Source organism: Microtus ochrogaster, chromosome 15 (assembly GCF_000317375.1).
Source record: "Microtus ochrogaster isolate Prairie Vole_2 chromosome 15, MicOch1.0, whole genome shotgun sequence".
In the NCBI taxonomy this organism is placed as follows: domain Eukaryota; kingdom Metazoa; phylum Chordata; class Mammalia; order Rodentia; family Cricetidae; genus Microtus; species Microtus ochrogaster.
The window spans coordinates 38937778-38947762 of NC_022017.1; positions in this window are offsets into that span (position 1 = coordinate 38937778).

The following is a 9985-nucleotide window of genomic DNA, read 5'->3' on the forward strand; positions in this document are numbered from 1 at the left end:
TGGAGAGGGTGTGGAGAAAGGGGTACACTCATCCATTGCTGGTGGGAATGCAAACTTGTGCAACCACTCTGGAAAGCAGTGTGGCAGTTCCTCAGGAAATTCGGGATCAAGAGAATTAATTTGTAAAGTATCACATCATTGGATCACTGTGAAGCAGTGAAGTGACACAGCAGAGACTATAGCATAGATTCTAATGAGAAGTACAATGTTGGAAATAATTATAGGATGAGGGGGTCTCTGCAAATGCTATGGCCATCAGAGGAATGATCTGCATAAGGCAAGATGGAAATCCACTTCAACACAACTTAGCCAATATCAGTTCAAACGTCTTGAGTCTGACCCTGAGCAGTTTATTTTTGACACACGTAAGCACAGTACAGCTTTGAAAAAGAAATTCCCGGTGACAATTATCACAGCAGGAGGGAGAATACCTCTAGCTACATAGACATACTCATCCTCTTTTATGTTACCACTTAAAGGCAACTCATGTTACATCTGAATCAATAATTCAACAGTTTATATAGATTTCATGATTCATATAAAGTTTTATAATGATTTTCAGCATTTAAGTTTGTTCCTGGCATCACACGATTCTTGGCAGAGGCCCACATAGTTTAACAACTATTTGAAGACTTTCTTAATACCTCATAATTTTAAATACTTTATTATCACATAGAATAGATTGAAATTTTAATATTGACTAATATACATACCATGTAAATACTATGTTTTTTTTTATACTGTGGCATGTTTAGTGTGACATAGTATGGTAGATGAATCATGGGTACCTATTTAGTTCTCCTTAATTTGTAATGGGGTGTTTTGTCATGTTATTAAAACTCTTCCTTAATGCAGTTTAGAAAATTTCAAATAATTTTGTTAAATAAATAATAGAAATTTTCTCAATTGTTTCGAACACTTTGTTTATAACATTTACTATTATAAATGGCTATTTTGAGGGTATGCTGAAGTAAGCTGTCTTTTCTATAGGTTATCTCTGCACTACCTAACCATTAAAATGATAATTAATGGGCCAAAAGTCACTTGCATTTTAAAACTTACGCTGTTTAATGTGCTAGGCATCTTATAAAGCCATTTGACACTGTGGGATTCCCCTCTGTTTGCTGTAAATACCACTGGTTAATCAAGAAACTGTCTTATGCCTGAGCAAGGCAGAACTTAGGTAGGCGGGCAAAACTAAACTGAATGCTGGGAGAAAGAAGGCAGAGCCATGGAGCAACCATGAAGCCGCTGCTAGAGACAGACATGCTGAAATTTTGCTGATAAGCAACAGCCACATGGCAATACACAGATTAATAGACATGGGTTAGTCTAGGATATAAGAGTTAGCAGGAAGTGCGCTTAAGCTAATGGCCAAACAGTATTGCAAATTATATAGTTTTTGTGTGGTTATTTTGGGAGTTTGGACAGCCGGGAAACCAACAGACAGCCCCCTACAACATGACCCTAAGCAAGTTACTTAATAACATCTGCCCTTAGGTAATTTTTTTTCTTTATCTTGAAGCCAGCTTTGTAAACTATAGCTATTTCACAAATCTGCAGGGAGATTAAACTGTGAGAACAAATGCAGGACATTTAGAGTGGCTCACACGACCCACTGAACACCCAGTAAAAGCCATTTTAAGAATTCTTTGCTCTGAATAGGAGTGTGTCTTTTAGACTACCTTAAAGCCAATCTAATTAAGACAAAGCCATGCCATTTTAATTTTGACTTGTATCCTTCTGACTACAAAAGAGTGAGCACACTTTTTATTTTGGGGATAAGAACATTTTCAACAAGTTTCTGAATTTTAAATTTATATTTACTTAGCTATCAAGGCTTTATGATTTGACTTGAGTGATTCCAAGTGCTTTATATATATGAATCTATGGAGACTTTGTTAGATACAGTAATTCACAACTAGAAGAAAATGAAATTATTGTGATAACTTTTAATTTCCAAAGGCAAGTGGAAGTTTCAAGGCACCAATGACCTCCGCATTTTGGTTAGTGAGTTCCCTCGGTCATTTCTCATTCTTACTTTTGCTGCATCATCCATCAGTCTTGCTGTTCTGAATAAATAAAGGGACTTTTCTTATCACATTATGGCTTGAACACACAAGATTTCTCTAGATGTCTTTCTTTTACATAGCCTCCTAGGAATAAGTTTGCAGAAGTCTGTCCCAATCAGGAAGTTGGGATTTTCTCTGTCACATGTGAAAACACATACCCACTGTGTCTTATATTCTCACCCCTGCCTTCTCCAGGAAGGAGATTTGGGGTGTTACCATCAGCAATGAGAAAAGAACTATACTGAAACTGCAAGTCTGGAATAAACTCTGGCTCAAATTTAAAGACCAAACTTTGGAGTTAACTTGACTGGGGTTTGAGCTCTTGTCTGTTACGCTCTAAACTTTTTGTCCCCAGGGGCTTCATTCAGAAGTCAGTTTCTTTACTGTCCATTTTACAGTGTTGTCATGAGAAATCGGCAGCTTTATAAAAAAAACCTATCGTTTATCTACAAAAAACAAAGAAACAAACCCTCAAAAGAAAATCCAGAGTAATTTCTTTGTGCCAGGCTAGCTGTCTGACAGATTCACACATGAGCAGAGAGTGTGATCTTTCTCTGTTGCAAAACTGGCAGAAGGGGTAGGAGGCAAGTGATGTAATCGTCCTGGTCACTCCTTGTGATGGGGGGGGGGGGAAGAACAGTGAACTGTGACCATAGATGGGAAATGGGAAGTCAGTGGGGCCTGACCTCTCAAGAATGGGGCCCAGGGAGGAAATGGAGTATCCGCTGTGGTGCTGACTCGCTAGGTCTTTTAATAGAGCCATATTCTAGGAAAGGGCATTGGAGGAGGGAAGTTCACTCCGGGCCCTGAAGCACTTCAGCAGTGGGCTTGAAAAGCGGTTATTCTGGTGGATTGTGACAGCACAGGCTGCAGAATCTCTCTCTTCTTGTTTTGTATGACTTTTCCTCTTTTTCTCACTGCCCCCTTAATCGTGTGTGTAACAATAAGAATTTACTATGCGCTGGACACAAGGTGGAGTTTTAAATTAATTCATTCACTGACGATATTCATCCTGTGCACTGACTACCTCCCAAGCATTGTTCGGTTTACTGAGGATGCAGCAGAGAGAACAAAGAGAAAGGAGGGATACATAGATAGATAGATGATAGATAGATACATAGACATATAGATAAATATCTGTATTATCATTGTGTTTATTGCCCAGAAATACATGTACAAATTAGTAATTAAAATAAGACATTATGCTTATTAATTCTTACTTTCATATTAAGACATACAGATAAAAGGTATATTACAGAAGTCACATAGAATTCCATTGTATTCGTGTATTACAATTTATATTACTGAGGGGATGAACATTTTTTCTGTGTTTGTTTCTTTCACCATAGACCGTGCTACATTCAACGTGCCTATATTACTTTGCACACATTGGGATCTTTACTGCTACGTGACAAATAATCTTTCATATTCCATAAGAAATCGCCTGCCTTCTCTGCAAAGTAGTTGTATTTATTTCACATGAAGGTTTGAAAGACTTCTTTTCATTTCAAATTGTCTCTGTACAGTCCCAGATGTAACAATTCCTTTAGAAATGCAATTTATTTAAGACAATCCTTCGCCTACATATCTCTCTGAGATGGGCACTGTCTTCATTGGGTTCTATGGGGCAAAGTGCTTGCCATCTTTAGAAGCTTGTTTTTCACAGAGAGTGTTTGTTCAAAATCACTTACACCGTTGTTACCATCAGAAGTATCAGAATGTACGTCTGACATTTCCTTTTCATTTCTTGCTACTCTATGGTAAATAACAGCATATTTTGTTCTGACTGCTGTTTGTATGAAGGAAAACCTTGGGGCTTACTATAGTCTCTTATTCAACAGCCCAGCACTTTAGTAGATGCTTTGAAGTTTACTGGATACATAAACACAATTGTAATCCAGGCAAGTGGTTCTAATCTTGCCTCTTCCTTCACTTTGAGCATTGCGTTATTTCCTTTCCTATCAGTGCTGTCCTTAATGGTGCTAAGCAGCAGGGCAGAGCAGCTCCCTATCAGTGTGACTGTGGGAAGAGCTGTGGGACAGAACTTCACTCCTGTTTGAACTGGGAATACAGCATTTCTCCCAGGGCTTTACAAATTTGGAGGTAAACAGTTACACAGTTTGCAAAGTTTGCATGTCTTATAAAGTGTCCCGCGTGCAAATGCCTTTGGCCAAGAGCTGTGAGCTCTTTTCTCTGTGTTCCTCCTCCCTGCTACAGTTTTGCCTAATTTTCTTACCAGACTTCCACATTGCCCTGTAGTCATTTGTGTCACCATCAATCAGCATTCTGGCCATCATCTGCTCAACTGGCCACTGCCCTCCCTGAGGGTAGGAATTGTTTTCTTACTCTCTATATCCGGAGTTGCTAGCAGAATGCCTGGAAAAACAGAGGCCCTTGGCAAATGCTTGCTAAATGAGCTACTAAATTTCTAAGCGTGCAAATGGATTCTTGAACAGATAAAGTGAGTTTCGTTTTTCTTGGATGTTCAACAAATGACCAGGCTGTCATGCCTCCATGGGGTTGCTCCAGCCTCACACGGAAGGACTAAAGAGATGGCGGCCTTCCTTCTCCCTGCCTAGGTTCAGAAGTGAGACATATGTGGGTAGAAGGAGCTGGGCAAGTTCCTCTGTTTCTTTCTTTGTGGGGTTGATGGTATGGTAGAAACATGATTGAGCAAGAATACTTCCTTCACATTATTCTCAGGAACTGCTGGCTGTAGAGGTCGAGTCAAGCATGAACTATGTCTTAATGAATGTTAGGCAGATTCTTGCAGCTCTTCCTTGCTAATAATACTTGTGAATGCTGTTAGCTTTGAGCAGGAATAGAACATCAGCTATGGAAACAGTGGGTTTGAAAAGACATACCTTCTGCCGTGTGTGAAGATTACTGGTTAAAACATTTGCCATTACCTATGTTTTGGATATGTACCTAAGTATCAATATATCAATTGTCTGTCTATCTATCTATCTATCTATCTATCTATCTATCTATCTATCTATCTATCTATCTATCTATCTATTAATCTATCCATCCTCTATCTGTCTATCATCTATCATCTTTCACCTGTCTGTATGTCTATCACATACATATGAAGAAAGAAAAAAAAAGAGACAGGAGAGAGGAAAAGAAAGGAGAAAGGAAGTAGGAACATTAAAAAAATAGTACTTAAATTGGTTCTTATTAATTTTACCAGGTAGTAACATTTACTTCACTTTATTTATCATTTTTTTTCCTGCTAGAGAGATCAGTTCATTGAGTCTATTCAATGCCTTGTAGATTTAGCTTCCAATTCAGGCATGAATAATAATAATAATAAAAATAATAATTGCCATTAATTATGACTGACTGTAGGTTGTTGCACATTGCTGTGTTTTGAAAGACATTGGGGTTTTATCTGGGCTTATTGCAAAATAATTCGGCTATGTCTGTGGAGGAGGCTGTGACTTGCACACCATATGTTTGTTTGCTCTCTCTGTGCTCTAGCATTTGAGGAAAGGAAATGTTTTTTAATTCAATCCCACCCATCTCCTAAACTTTGGTTCACCCTATCTCATATGATACTACCATTTGAGAACCCTTGTGGTTCATACCATCCGACCCATCTAGTCCCAGCTTCTGAGAATTTTTAGTAATCTGGTAAAATATGAATATATTATTCTTTTGAGATGGGGTCAAACTATGTAGCTGTTGCTGTCCTGGAACTCACTATGTAGACCAAGCTGGCCTCAAAATCACAGAGACATGACTGCCTTTCCCAACTTCTGGGTTGAAAAATATGCACTATCATCTCCAGCCTAAAGGTGAATGATTTTTCCTCACAAGTTGATGGTATTGGAAGTCAACATCCAATGGCTGTCTCAGATGCATTTGAAACGATGTAGGTAGTAAAATCTGCATTTTATCTCTCTACTGCTGTGTTCACTGGGATAGGTCATTTATTGTCTTGATGAGCACACTTACAAACAATCAGAGAAATAAACAAAACAAGTGTCAAACTCTCATGTGACTGATAAGTGGGAATATCTACATGATGAATCCACAGTTGGCTCTCAAATAAAATCGTCATGAATCCTTTGAAATCATATAATTAACAATAGGAGATAGAGCGGGCTGGTCATGAGAACTGATCATTGTCGAACTGTCTAGACTCTAGAGAAACAAAGGAAACTAGTAGAAAGAGGAGTGGGTGAGAAAGTTGAGCATAGGGAAACATGGGAATAACATACCCCACATACAGTATATACTTGTGTAGAAGCGTCCTTACATAACTCAGTTCCATGCAAAATAAATCTATTTAATGAAAAGTTTAAAAGAGAAAGGGAATAGAGAAAATGAATACTGAAATTTCTGCAATGGTAATTTCTTTACAAATTAGTCAGTGGTTATTTCTGTACGTTTACAAGCTTGATGAATATATAGTTCCATCCACCAGCTGGTTAACATGTGATTATGACTTGCTTAAATAGAAGCTGGAAATAGAAAGGGAAAAGGCTGTCCAGGAAGTAGTGTTGTGGTTGATGGCCTTTGGTTCTTTTGGTTCTTTTTATGAGTCTATTGGTAAGGTGATAAAGTTATGATAAAGTTATGCCCATTTTGTGCCCATTGTCACAAATGTCCCAAGGGAACAGATGAACCAAGCATTCTTTTCTGAGAACCATGCATCATTTCTTCCCTAGCTTTTTTACATCTGATTTTAGACTCATCAAACTCTCTGCCATGATTTCTTGTGTTGAGAGAAATAGTCTCATGATGGGGACATGAGTTTTCTGGTCACCATGACAATTATTAGTCACTGTAATTGCTAAATTGCAAAGTAGAGCAGTTTGGCCATGAAAAGCGACTATTGTTTCTGCAATAGTAATTTCTCATAAATTAATCAACTATCATTATTCTAGCACTTTAACAGTCTCAGCTAATGTATAGTTTGATGGAATTTCTCTCTCTCTTTCTTTTCCTTTTTAGATAGCCTACAAAGATGTGAATCAGATCCTGAGCTATGGTGCATTTACAAGGGTACTAACTACTGTACTAGGGTTATCTCTAGGACAGACTTTATTGACATCCTGTCTTAGGGAATCCAAAATTCAAAATCCCAGGAGCATCTGGTCTGAATGTGCTCTCTCTGTGTATTTACTCTCATTGCTGGCATGCTTCCTTTCTTCCACCACTCTTAAATTTGGGCAGATCAGATTCTATATCTTACAAAACTTTTCAGGAATATAGGGGTGGATGAGAGGAACAAGTTCCCAATAATTTTGAAACTGATATTAATAAAAATCCATATGGAAGCAGTTTATGTTTTTTAGACTGTTTTTTAAATGTAGCTATCGTTGGAACTTAGCTTTCCTTACTAAGTTCAAAAGTTGGATCACTGACGCTATCACCAAGGATTCTAAAAATACTGAAATTCTTCCTGCATTTTCACACCACTTACTACTGTTAAAAGAACAGTCAAAGCTAGTGTTTTGACCATATGTTTACAACCTCCATTTTCAATTCCTTAAAAGATAAGAACTCTGCCCGGCTTGTATTAAGTCCTATGCATCTAGCATGGCTCCCATAAGTATAGTAAATACTATTAAATATTTACAGCATAGTTGAAAGGCAAGATTTCAATCTTACTATGGTCACTGACCCATGTGTTTGAAAATCATACCAACCAATTGCCATTTCACCCACAGGATTCGGCATAAGGAAAAAAAAGCAATTGAAATTAAACTGAATATAATTGATAAGTGCTCGACGGACCTCAGTGGAAGGTTGTCTGACCAAAGCTAGAAAGAAATTGGAGATTAAGGATTGCAGTTGATATAGAACTTCTGATACCAAGTAGCTCAGGCATTCTGATAATCACATGCTAATACAAGTAAGATATTTTTTTGTATATACAGATAATGGGCAAAGGTTAGGTCTCATAAAAATCTCCCTATCTAAATACCCTTTTAGCCAGATGGAATGAATGGAAGAATGAGAAGATAGAATCACAAACCATCCACACCTGACTATCACCAATTTAAGTCAAAGAGAAGAAAGCTAAGAGATAAGGAGCCTTTGGATACCATAATTCTAATAATCACCCATATAACTATAATTGCACACCAACTACATACCCACTCTGACATTCCTTGTTCAGATTAAACCAACTTTCTCAGTGGCACTAGATCTACTAAATGAAACCAACCACTTCATATCCTCCCAGTTTGGCTTGTCACAAGACGATCAGTTAGTAGTAATAATCAAGCCATCACAGAAAGCAGTTTTCTGTTGTAGGTTCCTATACTCCCCTTGCTGTCTGTGTGAGTTTCATTTTGATTTTGCAGCTCTGTAAAACACAGAACTGGAAGGCACATCTTTTCTCCTACCTTGTACTGTACTAAGATGCAATTATTCATACCAACTCTCAGCACCCAGAAAAGTCGAATTATTATGTTGTAGTTCACACCAAATGGTGGCTAGTTTAGTAATATTTTATTAGGCCACTCAATCTGTCTTTATCTTTGAAGAGCTATGAATAAAACAAGTCTGGATTGGATATAAAGGGCTATAGTACTCTCTCCCTAGAGTTGGGTAATTATTTTATGGTGAGATAAATATTGCCAAAGTTCCTGAACTTGGCTATGCATTAGTACTACCTGGAGTAAGCTTTCAAACAATTTACAGCCCAGGCTACCCCAGCTTATCTCAATCACCCTCTATGGAGATAGTACACCAGCAGTGACTTCCTTGCACATAGGAATCGCTAAGTTAAACAACAACAATTGTAAATTGAAATAAATTACCCATGAGGTATTTAATTGGAACATTCTTGTTAACAGTTACCATAAAAACCCCATCTTTGTTTACTTGTGTGTCTTGTGTAAACACTTGCACACGCTGTGCAGTGGAGCATCTGTGAAGGACAGAGGACAACTTTCTTGAGTCAGTTCTTTCTTTGAATCTTGAGCATCCCAAGACAAAACTCAGGAACTCAGGCTCAGTGGTAAGGGCTTTTGCCCATGGACCTGCCCGACTGGCTGTCTTTCTAAAAGTTTTTTTCCGCAAGGGGGTTATCCTAGCTTCATTTCTGTTGCTGTCATAAAACACCCTGACAGAAACCTACTTAAGGGAGAAAAAAGAATATTTCAGTTTACAGTTTCTAGAGTCCATCATTGTGTGTGGGGTCAAGGCAGGAACTTCAAACCGCTGGGCACAACACATCCACAGTTGAGAGCAGAAAGGCCAGCTTGCTTGCTTTCTCCACTCTTCCATAATTTTCTTGGGAGCCACTGCCTCAGGATGGTGCTGTCCACACTGGACTAGGTCTTCTCTCACACCTATTAAGCTAATTAGGACAATCCTTCATAGGCATGCCCATGGGCCAACCTGTTAGAAGCAATCATTCATTTGAGGCTTTCTTTCTGAATAATTCTAAGCTGTGTTGGGTTGATGATTAAAACTAACCATCACTGAGAGATACATATACTATCTCTTTATATTGTGACTGAAGAAAACACTGTTGGAGAGCTAAGGAAAACGGAAGTCTGCAAGAAGCCATTAGCCACTGAGAGGTAATGTCTGACAAGCAATGAATGAGCTTTCGCTCAGGGTGACCTTTGGCATGGACAAAGGAGGAATCTGTTGAGAAATTTCAGTGCCTCCGGATGTCTGACTTTCTTGAGCACTGGGAAGTGCTCATTTTCGACCCACCCTTTACACTTGTATTCAGGAAAGGAACCCTAGCTAAAAACCACTTGATAAGATCTCTTAGCTGGGGCCATTTGTTTTCAAGTCTCCATGGTAGCTCGGTGGGCTGGGAAGATATTTTTTTTTTTTAAAGCTGATTGGCCCATTAGGTCAGCATATTTATTATTAGCTCTTGTAGTTTATATTAACCTGTTATTCTGATCTATTTTTTTTTTTGGTGTTTTTTTTTT